At 34.7% G+C, this 12,438-nt stretch overlaps 1 long non-coding RNA gene across 1 annotated transcript in view; it reads left to right on the plus strand.

Annotated features, from left to right (window-relative positions):
* The first annotated feature begins 321 nt into the window (after window positions 1-321).
* Window positions 322-12,438, plus strand: part of LOC129048723 (uncharacterized) — a 68,765-nt gene continuing 56,648 nt past the window's right edge. Inside the window, exon 1 of the long non-coding RNA XR_008511301.1 lies at window positions 322-360. This is a non-coding gene — a long non-coding RNA (uncharacterized LOC129048723). The remainder of the gene's footprint in view (window positions 361-12,438) is intronic.

A 12,438-nucleotide genomic window follows, 5' to 3' on the forward strand; every position in this document is an offset into this window, starting at 1 on the left:
ATACCACAGATTGAGTAATTTACATAAGACAATATTTCTCACAGTTCTGGAGATTGAAAGTTCAAGATCAAGGTGCCAGCAGGTTTGGTGTTTGGTGAGGACCCAGTCTTCTAGGACCCAAGAAGGTGCCTTGTTGTTGTGTCCTCTAGAGGGAACAAACACTGTGTCCTCACATGACGGAAGGGCAAAAATGTCACATCTAATCCCCCCTGGCCCTTTTATAAGGTCATGAATCGCATTCATGAGGGTAGAGCCCTTATGACCTAATCCTTTCCAGAAAGCCACATCTCAGTACTGTTGCTTTGGGGATTCCATTTCTACATTAATTTTGGAGGGGATACAAACATTCAAGCCACAGCAGTGAGTATCTTGTATTGTTTAAAAGAAAAGCTTTCAATATTTCACCACTTAGCACGTTTTCTATAAGCTTTTTTAAAGGTACCCCTTGTTAGATTTGAGGAAGTTCCCTCTTTTTTTTTTTTTTTGAGACAAGAGTCTCGCTCTGTCGCCCAGGCTTTAGTGCAGCGGCGCGATCTCGGCTCACTGCAAGCTCTGCCTCCCGGGTTCATGCCATTCTCTTGCCTCAGCCTCCCAAGTAGCTGGGACTACAGGCGCCCGCCACCATGCCCGGCTAATTTTTTGTATTTTTAGTAGAGACGGGGTTTCACCGTGTTAGCCAGGATGGTCTCCATCTCCTGACCTCGTGATCTGCCTGCCTCAGCCTCCCAAAGTGCTGGGATTACAGGCGCGACCCACCGCGCCCGGCCGGAAGTTCTCTCTATTAATAGTTACCTAATAATTTTCTTTTTAAATATAACCTCCTGTTGAATCTATTTAAACTTTTTCTCCATCTTCTGAGATGATCACACAAACTTCATGTTTTATTTTGTTAATGGGATTAATTACATAGATTTTTAAACTTTCTATTTTGAATAATTATAGATTCTAATTATAGATTCACAGAAGGTTGCAAGGAAATACCCAGAGATGTCCTGTATATGCTTGATCCAGGCTTCCCCAATGTTAACATCTTATACAAATCTAGTACATTTCAAAACCAAGAAATTTACATTACGATAAGCTATAGAGCTTATTCAGATTTCACCAATCTTACTTGCACTCATTCATGTGTGAACAATTGCAATTTTATCACACAGATATCCTCCTGTATCCACCATCACAATACTAATACTCAACTGATACTCATCAACACAGGACTCTCTCACATTATCTCTCTGTAGCCCTCCCTATTCCCTCCCCAATACTTAACTCCTAGAAAACATGAATCTGTTCTCCATACCCATAATTATTCTATTTCATCAATGTTACATTATTTAAAATCATCCAGTTTGTATCCTTTTGGGATTGAACTTTTTTTTTAGGTGAAATTCCTTGAGGTTGATCCAAGTTGTTGCATGTATTAATATCAAGTTTGTTTCTTTATAATTGCTGAGTAGAGTTTCATGGCATGGATACATCACAATTTGTTTAACCATTCACCCATTACAGGACTTTTGGAGTATTTCCAATTTGAAGCTATTAGGAATAGTGTTTCTGTGAAGAATAATTTATAATTTCTTGTGTGAAAAATAAGTCTTCATTTCTCTAAGATAAATGACCAAATACAGCTGCTAGGTCATTTTATAAGTCCATTTTTAGTTTTGAAATGAACTGCCAAACTAGTTTTCAGATGGGTCGCACCATTTTCATTCCTAACAGGGATGTGTAGGTGATCCAGTTTCTCACATTTTTGCCAGAATTTGGTATTATCACTATTTGTTTTTCAGTAACACTAGTAGGTGGATATCACATTGTAATCTTAATTTGCATTTTTCTAATGGCTAATAATATTGGATATTTTTCTCATATTTATCATCTATACATCATTTTCAGTGAAATCTCCATACATTTTTTGCACATAACTTGATTGTTTAATGTTGAGTTTTGAGAGTTCTTTTTGTATTCTAGATTCAAGGCTTTTTTTCAGATATGTAATTTGCAAATATTTCTTCAACTCTGTAATTTGTTTATTCATCGTTTTAACAATCAATCTATTTTTCCTCTTATAGATTGCACTTTTGATGTTAACCTAAGAACCCTTTACCTACTTCTAGTTCCTGAAAATTTTTTCCTATGGTCTTTTCTAATAGTTTTATAGGTTTACATTTTATATTTAAGTCTATAATTCATTTTTAGTTAATTTCTGTATAATGTGTGAGGTTTAATTTAATGTTCTCTTTTTCTTTTCCTTTTTTTTTTTTTTTTTGTCATTTTTGTTTTTGCAGGGGAGGGGTTTGGGGAGTGGCTGATGGATGCCCAATTACCACAGCATTGTATGTTGAAAGTCTTATCCTTTCTCCATTGAACTGTGTGTGTTCATTTGTCAAAAACTAATTGAGAACATTTGTATAGATCTATCTTTGAGTTTTCTATTGTGTCCCATTGATCAATGTGTTTATTTCTGTGACAGTACCACAATGTCTTAATTACTAAAACTATATAGCAAGCCTTATTATTAGGCAAAGTAATTCTTCCCACTTTATTCTTCTTTTCAAAATTGTTTGAGCTATTCTAGGGCCTTTCCATTTACACATAAATTTTAGAATAAGCTGTCTACATCTACAAAAACACTTGAAATTCTGACAATGTATATTAAAACTAAATATCAATTTAAGAAAAATTGTCATATATACTATGTTGAGCCTTTCAATTCATGATTCCCAAATATGTAGGTAATTTTTTTTATTTCTTTTATCACTGTTTCATAATTTTTATCAGATTTTGATCATGTTTTATAAGAGTTATACCTAAATATTTCATTTTTTAGAGTAATTGTAAATGCTATTTTTTTTTTATTCCACTTGTTTGTTGTCAGTGTGTAGAAATGCAATTGATTTTTATGTATTGGTCTTGTATCCTGTAGTTTTACTGAATTCACTTGCTTGTTACAGGATTTTGTGTGTGTGTATATTCCTTGAAATTTTGTACCTTCACAAGCATTAGTGTCTGAAAATAAGGACAGTCATATTTTTTCTTTCCAATTATTTAATTTTTTTAACCACATTGCAGTGGCTAGACCTTCCAGCACTATTAAATATGTGTATAGTGAGAGAGCAACTATTCTTGAGTTGAAGAAGAATGCCTTATTCTTGAGTTTAAGAAGAAAGCATTCAGTTTTTGTCATGTTTAAGTATGATGTTAGCTCTAGGTAGGTGTCTTCACCAGATTAAATAAGTTCCTCTTTATTTCTAGTGTACTGAGAGTTTTTATCTTGAAAGGATGTTATATTTTGTCAAATGCTTTTTCTGTGTCAATTGATGTATTCATATAATTATTTTGTTTATTTAGTCTGTTGATAAAGTAGACACGTAGATTTTTGAATATTCAAATAAGTTTGCACTTATAAAGTAAGTTCAACTTAATTATGATACATTATCTTTTTAATATATTGCATAATTCAGTTCCTTACACTTTTTTACAGTTTGAGATTCTATGTCTTCTCTCTCTTAACTGTCCTGTAGGCTTTCATGTCAACATTATATTGCCTTTATAAACTGAGCTTCAGTGTCATTCTTCTTTTTCTATCTTCTGTGGAAAAAAAAGTTCAAACTGTGATTTATTCTTAAATATATTACATATTTTATAGATGAAGGTATCTTCTGTCCAGGATGGTTTTTAAATTATGGATTCAATGTCTTCAGTAATTCTAAGATGATTCAGATTTTCTATTTCTTTTTGTGTCAAAATTTGTAAGATGTATTTTTTTAGGGATTTCTCCATTTTATATAAATTTATTAGCATAAAAATTTTTATTTTGAAAGTCTGTTCAAATGGAAATTATACTCTCATTCCTGGTATTGTTGTGTGTCTTGTTCTTTCATTTTTTTTTTTTTTTGAGACAGTCTCACTCTGTCACGAGGCTGGAGTGCAGTGGTGCAATCTCTGCTCATTGCAACATCTGCCTCCCGGGTTCAAGTGATTCTCCTGCCTCAGCCTCCCGAATAGCTGGGACTATAGGCACTTGCCACCATGCCTGGCTAATTTTTGTATTATTAGTAGAGACAGGGTTTCACCGTGTTGGTCAGGATGGTCTCAATCTCTTGACCTCATGATCCGCCTGCCTCAGCCTCCCAAAGTGCTGGAATTACAGGTGTGAGCCAACCCACCTGGCCTGTTCTTTTATTCTTATCAGTATCACCAGCAGCTTGTCAATTTTATTGGTCTTATTAAAGGATAATTTTAGGTTCATTGATCTCTCATATGTTCTTTTTCTTTTTCTTTTTCTTTAATTTTTGCTCATCCCTTTCTAATTTATCACACTCTGCTTTTGAAGTTTAATTTGTTATCATTTTTCTACATTTTATTTTTTATTTTTGTAGGTACATAAGTGTGTATATCTATGAGGTGCATCAGATACCCCAATACAGGCATGCAATGCATAATAATCACATAGACATAGAATTTAATGGCAACAACAGGGTGACTATAGTCATTTTTCTACTTTTTGAAATGAATACCTATTTTACTGATTTTTGTCTTTTTCTTTGTGTAATAGATTATTTAAGCTATAAATTTCTCTCGAGTCATGGTATTATTGGCATCCCAGAACTATTTTAAAAAAGCTTGTGTTGAATTATTGCATACCTATGGAGAACTGTACAAGCACATTTGTCAGTTCTATTCATTTACCAGAGTACATGCAGTCACATTGCCGCTTCTCCCCAGTAGATTTCTAAAATAATAGTTTACTTTCATGTACATCTGGAATTGGTATAAATAAAACCGTATCAATTATTTTGTGTCTAAATTCTTTAACACCACGTTAAGAATATAAAATTCATCTATATAGTGGTATGTAGCAGTAGTTTGTTTATTCTCATTGCTGTACAGTACGTTATTAGGGAAATATACTACAATTTATTTTTTCATTTTGCTGTTGATGAATACTACTTATTCTCAAGTTTTTGCTATTTAAAAAAAAACTATTATAAACACTCCTGGTTAGGCCTTTTGATGCCTATGTGTACAAATTTTTGATAGGCATATTTGCAAAACAATGTATTTTTTTCCTGTTTTCTGAAAATAGATATTAACGTCATAAATTTTCAGTCTTCTTTTCAATTGTATGCATTTAAAGCCATTAATTTCCCAGTTCATGGCTTTACCTGAAGTGTACAAGTTTTAAGATACCATATTTTATTATTATTTAGTTCAAAATATTTTCTTCTTTATCTCATAAATTATTCTTTGACCATGAGTAGTTTAGAAAAAGAGGACTTGATTTGTACTACACACAGTTATTAATATTTTCTAGATATATTTCTATTATTGATTTCTAAATTTTTTCTATTACAGTGGACAAAAATTATGCTCTATGTAATTTCAATCTTTTAAAATATGTTAAAACATATTTTACTATTCTAAAATTAATATGGAACTGTGGAAGGAAAATAAATCTTGGGGCCCCCAAAATCACTAAGCTAAAGGGAAAAGTCAAGCTGGGAACTGCTTAGAGCAAACCTGCCTCCCATTCTATTCAGAGTCATCCCTCTGCTCACTGAGATAAATGCATATTGGATTGCCTCCTTTGGAAAGGCTAATCAGAAACTCAAAATAATGTAAACTTTGGCTCTCACATACCTGTGACCTTGAAGGCCCTCCCTGCTTCAAGTTTTCCCACATTTCCAGATGGAACCAATGTACATCTGCATATATTGATTGATATCTCATGCCTCTCTAAAATGTATAAAACCAAAAAAGAGCTTGTATAGCCAAGGCATCATGCTACCCAACTTCAAACTATAGCACTACAGTAACCAAAACAGCATGATACTGGTACAAAGACAGACAAATAAACCAATGGAACAGAATAGAGAACACTGAAACAAGACTGCACATCTACAACTATCTGATCTTTGACAAAACTGACATAAGCAATGGGGAAAGGATTCCCTATTCAAGAAATGGTGCTGGAATAACTGGTGAGCCATATGCAGAAGATTGAAACTGGACCCTTCTTTACACCATATGCAAAAATTAACTCAAGATGGATTAAAGACTTAAATGTAATATACAAAACTATAAAAACTATAAAAAGACAACCTAAGCAATGCCACTCAGGACATAGGCACCGGCAAAGATTTCATGACAAAGATGCCAAAAGCAATTGCAACAAAAACGAATATTGACAAATGGGATATAATTAAACTAAAGAGCTTCTGCACAGCAAAAGAAATGATCAACAAACAATCTACAGAATGGGAGGAACTTTTTGCAAACTATGCATCTAAAAAAGGTCTAATATCCAGCATCTATAAGGAATTTAAACAAATGTACAAGAAAAAGACAACCCCATAAGAAAGCGGGAAAAGGACATGAATAGACACTTTTCAAAAGAAGACATACATGCAACCAGCAATCATATGAAAAAATGCTCAGCATCACTGATCATTAGAGAAATGTAACTCAAAACCACAATGAGATACCATCTCACACCAGTCAGAATGGCTATTATTAAAAGGCCAAAAAATAACAGATGCTGGTGAAGTTTTGGAGAAAAAGGAACGCATATACACTGTTGACAGGAGTGTAAATTAGTTTAGCTATTGTAGAAGACAGTTTGGCAATTCCTAAAAGACTTGAAGACAGAAATACCATTCAACCCAGCAATCCCATTGCTGGATATATACCCCAAAGGAATATAAATCATTCTATTAGAAAGACACATGCACACATATGTTTATTGCAGCACTGTTCAGAATAGCAAAGACAGAGGATCAACCCAAATGCCCATCAATGATAGAATGGAAAAAGAAAATGTGGTACATATACACCATGGCATACTATGCAGCCATAAAACAGAAGGAGATCATGTCATTTGCAGAGACATGGATGGAGCTGGAGGCCATTATCCTTAGCAAACTAACACAGGAACAGAAAACCAAATACCACATGTTCTCACTTATAAATGGGAGCAAACTGATGAGAACACGTGGACACATAGAGGGAAACAACACACAGTGAGGCCTTTTGGAGAATGGAGGGTGGGAGGAGGGAGAAGATCAGGGAAAATAACTAACGGGTATTAGGTTTAATACTTGGGTGATGAAATAATCTGTATAATAAACCCCCTTCATGCAAGTTTACCTATGTAACAAATCTGCACTTGTACCCCTAAACTTAAAATAAAAGTTTAAAAAAAGAGAGAAAAAATGTTTTACAACACAAGGCAAAGTCAATTTTGGTAAAGTTCTATGGGTATTTGAAAAATACACACGCATTCTTCAGTGTGCTATATAAGTCAACTAGGTCACTTTTGTTAAGGTGTTCAAATAATCTCTGTCTTTAATGATTTTTATCTATCTGCTCTGTCAATTACAGAGAAAATAATTTGGAAATCTTCCCATATGATTATGACTTTATTTGTTTTTCCTTTTAGTTTTGTTAAATTTTTCTTTATATATTCTAGGATTATTTTGTTGGGTGCATACAAATTTAGAATTGTTATATTGCCATCATAAATTGAACCTTTTCTAATTGAGAAAAGCATTCCCAGTTATGTTATAATTTCTTAAAGTCTTTGATATTGATATGGCTACGAAAACACTCTCACTTAGTGTCTGCATAATGCACGCTTTTTCATCATTTTACTTCTAAACTTTTTGCCACCTTGTGTTTCTTACAAGATTTCTAAAATTGAATATGTTAAGTGTAGTTTAGTTGAGTCTAAAAATATCAATCTTTTGATAAGAACACTTAGACCATTTACATTGAAAGTAATTATTGATATATGCAGGTCTAAGCTTACAGTGTTACTCAGTGATTTGTATTTTTCCAGCTAATTCCATGTTCCTATTGGTCTGTTTTTATTTATCCTGTCAGATTACTAATTTTATTATTTCATTTCCCCTTCACATGTTTGCAATTGTCAATAATTTTAGTGTTTACATAAATTATAAATTCTTAATTTACAAAGTGCAATGATAATCAGTGCATTATCTTTTTAAATTTCTTATTAATATATAATATTTGTACATATTTGTAGGATATATGTCATATCTTGTTACAAACATAGAATGATGATCATGATCAAGTCAGTGTATTTATTTCTTTATTTTTATTCTTTTATTTATTTTTAATTGTTTTTTTGTTTTTTTGTTTTTAGATGGAGTCTCGCTCTGTCGCCCAGGCTGGAGTGCAGTGGCATGATCTCAGCTCACTGCAACCTCCAGCTCCTGGGTTCAAGCAATTCTACTGTCTCATCATCCTGAGTAGCTGGGACTACAGGCTCATGTTGCCACACCTGGCTAACTTTTGTATTTTTAGTAGAGGCAGGGTGTCATCATATTGGTCAGGCTTGTCTCCAACTCCTGACCTCAGGTGATCCACCCACTTCAGCCTCCCAAAGTGCTGGGATTACAGGTTTGAGCCACTGTGCCTGGCCTCAAGTCAGTGTATTTAGAATATGCATCACCTCAAGTATATATCATTTCTCTGTGAATGCATTATCTTTAAACTGGAAGTTTGTGAATAAATCATTCTAATGACTTTTACTGAATTCTTGGTTATAGTTTTGAATTGATTAACTACATGTTTTCCTATGTTGCTTTCTAAACATTTAAACTGAAAAAGCAAAAAATAAATTATTTAATGTGTCAGGCATCAGACCATGAATTTTCACATATATTGAATTATTTAAAAGCTTCCAGCACTATGTATTATATATCCTGATATTCTGATTTTGGAGATGAGGAAACTAAAACAAAAAGAAGCTCTTATGTATTAGAGTGCTGGTTTTACCAGCTTGGTTTTACTTTTACTGCTGTATAGTTACTGCACAAAGAAAGGGCAGTGTGACCTGCAAGGACACAAAAAACTGTTTGGCTCTCTAACTGTCGGGACTTTTCTAGAAAAAACAAACTCCCCATGAAGAAATGGTCCCAAATGATAGGCTGAACTATCTGGGTATCAGTCCTCTGCACTGTCCAACTGTTAATTTGGCACTGTCTTGTTAGGTCTTCAATATCCTTAAGCAGATTTATGCTTATATTTTATCTAGATCTTCCAAGTATCTTCAGTTGTAGTATTGGCCCAAATTACTCATTCTACCATTACTGGGAGAAGTCATAATCAACTTTTTTCACCCAATATTTGATCTCAAATATAGTCTCATATCAACAGCCCATAGTTTATTTTTTTTCCTTATTTATTCTAAAAAGAAATGGGATACATGGGAAGAACATGCAGGTTTTTTACATAGGTATAAATCTGCCTTGCTGGTCTGCTGCACCTATTGACCCATCCTCTAAGTTCCCTCCCCTCAACTCCCAACCCCCAACAGGCCCTGGTGTGCGCTGTTCCCCTCTCTGTATCCATGTGTTCTCAATGCTCAACTCCCACTTATAAGTGAGAACATGCAGTGTTTGGTTTTCTGCTCCTGCATTAGTTTGCTGAGGATGATGGCTTCCAGCTTCATCCATGTCCCTGCAAAGGACATGATCTCATTCCTTTTTATGGCTGCACAGTATTCCATGGTGTATATGTACCACATTTTCTTTATCCAGTCTATCATTGATGGTCATTTAGGTTGGTTCCATTGTAAATAGTGCTGCAATAAACATATGTGTGCATGTGTCTTTATAGTAGAATGAGTTGTAATCATTTGAGTATATACCCAGTAATGGGTTTGCTGGGTCAAATGGTATTTCTGGTTCTAGATCATTGAGGAATCACCATACTGTCTTCCACGATGATTGAACTAATTTACATTCCCACCAACAGTGTAAAGGCATTCCTATTTCTCTACAGCCTTTCCAGCATATATTGTTTCCTGACTTGTTAATAATCACCATTATGACTGGTGTGAGATGGTATCTCACTGTGGTTTTGATTTGCGTTTCTCTGATGATCAGTGATATTGAGCTTTTTTTCATATGTTTGTTGGCCACATAAATGTCTTATTTTGAGAAGTGGCCATTCCTATCCTTTGCCCACTTTTTAATGAGGTTTTTTTTTTCTTGTAAATATGTTTAAGTTCCTTGTAGATTCTAGATATTAGACCTTTGTCAGATGGATAGATTGCAAAAATTTTCTTCCATTCTGTAGATTGTCTGTTCACTCTGATGATAGTTTCTTTTGTTGTGCAGAAGATCTTTAGTTTAATTAGATCCCATTTGTCAAATTTGGCTCTTTTTTTTTTGCCACTGCTTTTGGTGTTTTAGTCATCAAGTCTTTGCCAGTGCCTATGTCCTGAATGGTATTGCCTAGGTTTTCTTCTAGGATTTTTATGGTTTGGGGTTTTACATTTAAGTCTTTAATCCATCTTGAGTTAATTTTTGTATAAGGTGTAAGGAAGGGGTCCAGTTCCAGTTTTCTGCATATGGCTAGCCAGTTATCCCAGCACCTTTTACTGAATAGGAGATCCTTTCCCCATTGCTTGTTTTGTCTGGTTTGTCGAAGCTCAGAGGGTTCCAGATGTGTGGTGTTATTTCTGAGGTCTCTGTTCTGTTCCATTGGTCTATATGTCTGTTTTGGTACAAGTACCATGCTGTTTTGGTCCTTGTACAGTGATGTATGGAAAATGGAAGTGAAGTATAGAAATAGCTGTATTATTTACAGCTTGTTGTTTGCCTAATTTGAACACAATTTGAACAGACGGCCTTCTTTGATTGGCCAAAACTCAGTGATTGACACAGGAGTTTATACCTCCATTTAGGTTATAGTTCACCATGTTACACATTTATACAGCTTCTTAATTTTTACTATTGTAAATCTCCCCATAATATTAGTAACATTAATAAGAACAATAAAAATTGCAAATAAATGTTGTGATTAAAATAATCCATAAACTATACTAAATTATTATCTAGTGCTTTATTGACCTTATAACAACCTTATTCTAAAGATAAAATACCGAGAAACTTAGATGGGTTAAGTGGCTTGCCCAAGATCACAGAAGTGGAAGGTCATGGGGCTAGATTACTTAGTTGCCATTAGATGAGGTACCTGATAGAAGGAAATGGAGGGACCCCATGGCAAAACAGCCATCCTTCCTCACATGGTGGCAACAATGAGAAGTGCTGAGTAAAAGGGGGAAAAGCCCCTTATAAAACCATCAGATCTCTTGAGAACTCACTCACCATCACAAGAACAGCATGGGGGAACCACCCCCATGATCCAGTCACCTATCTCCTTCAACACGTGGGGATTACAGGTCCTCCCCTCAACAGGTATGGACTACAAATCAAGATGAGATTTGGGTGGGGACACAGACCCAAATCATATCACCTTCCCTGGTCACCATATAAAATCACTTCCTTCCTGCCCTGCTCCCCCATTTCTTTTGCTGCTTTAATTTCACCTTTTAGTCTTCTTTATCATCTAACACACTATGTTTGTTTTCGCGTGTGTGTGTGTGTGTGTGTGTGTGTGTGTTTTGTTATGGTCTGTATTTCCCTTGCGAATGTAAATTATTTTTAAGGGTAAATTTTTGCCCATTGTTTTTTGTTCAGTGTTGCATTCGCAGTGCTTGGAATAAAGCATGGATTATAGTATGCGAAACATAAATATTTGTTGAACAAATAAAATTAACATTTCTCTTCAATTTTTCTCTCAGACTTTCCATCAATTCAAATGCTTCTAAAACAGTCCATACGTCCTACTAGAGTATTGAGATGCTTTTCCCATGTTCTCTGAATGCCTGCCTTGGACTAATCCCTAAAGGTCAGGAGTCAGTGACTTCCAGAAAGCAGAGCAAAGGGCCTAAATCTTGAAATCAGAGCTCATTTCCAGCATCTCCTATTCGCAACTTTCACTTTTATTGATTCTGTCTGAGCTCCCAGACTCTGTATTCCACATTTGTAGTCCTAAGGTAGGTTCATATTCAGTAACAATCCTCGGCTGATTGACTCACTCCTGGCTGAATGTTCTTACTCCTGCTTCTGGTTTGCTTCTCTCCTACCATCTGTCCAACAGCAACATCTCAACAGACTCAGCCCTAGATAAGACGTCAAGTTCAGGTCCCTCTTATTCCCCGTGTCAGATACTGAGGAATTTCTTTAAGAAAATCTACAGCTCCAGAAGGATACAACTCTTTGTTCAAAAAATTATGAATCACGTTACATTCTATCTGCCAGGCCTAAGCTATATTAGTGGTTTTGTGTATATTTGGGGAGGAATGACTGCTAATGGGTATGAAGTTTTTGTGGGGAGGTAGAGAAAATGTTCTAAATTAGATTGTATTAATGGTTGAATATGCTTAAAATCAGTAAATTATATACTTTAAATGTATGAATCTTATGAAATGTGAATTATATCTCAATAAAAAGGTTTTTTAACTAACTTATATACACTCTGTTTTGCCTCCTTAAGTATCCATCTACTGTTGTTCTGATCTTTATATCTCAAACGCTTCTTCTTTCATTCACTACATAGTTATTG

This window comes from Pongo abelii, chromosome 9 (assembly GCF_028885655.2).
Source record: "Pongo abelii isolate AG06213 chromosome 9, NHGRI_mPonAbe1-v2.0_pri, whole genome shotgun sequence".
NCBI lineage: Eukaryota > Metazoa > Chordata > Mammalia > Primates > Hominidae > Pongo > Pongo abelii.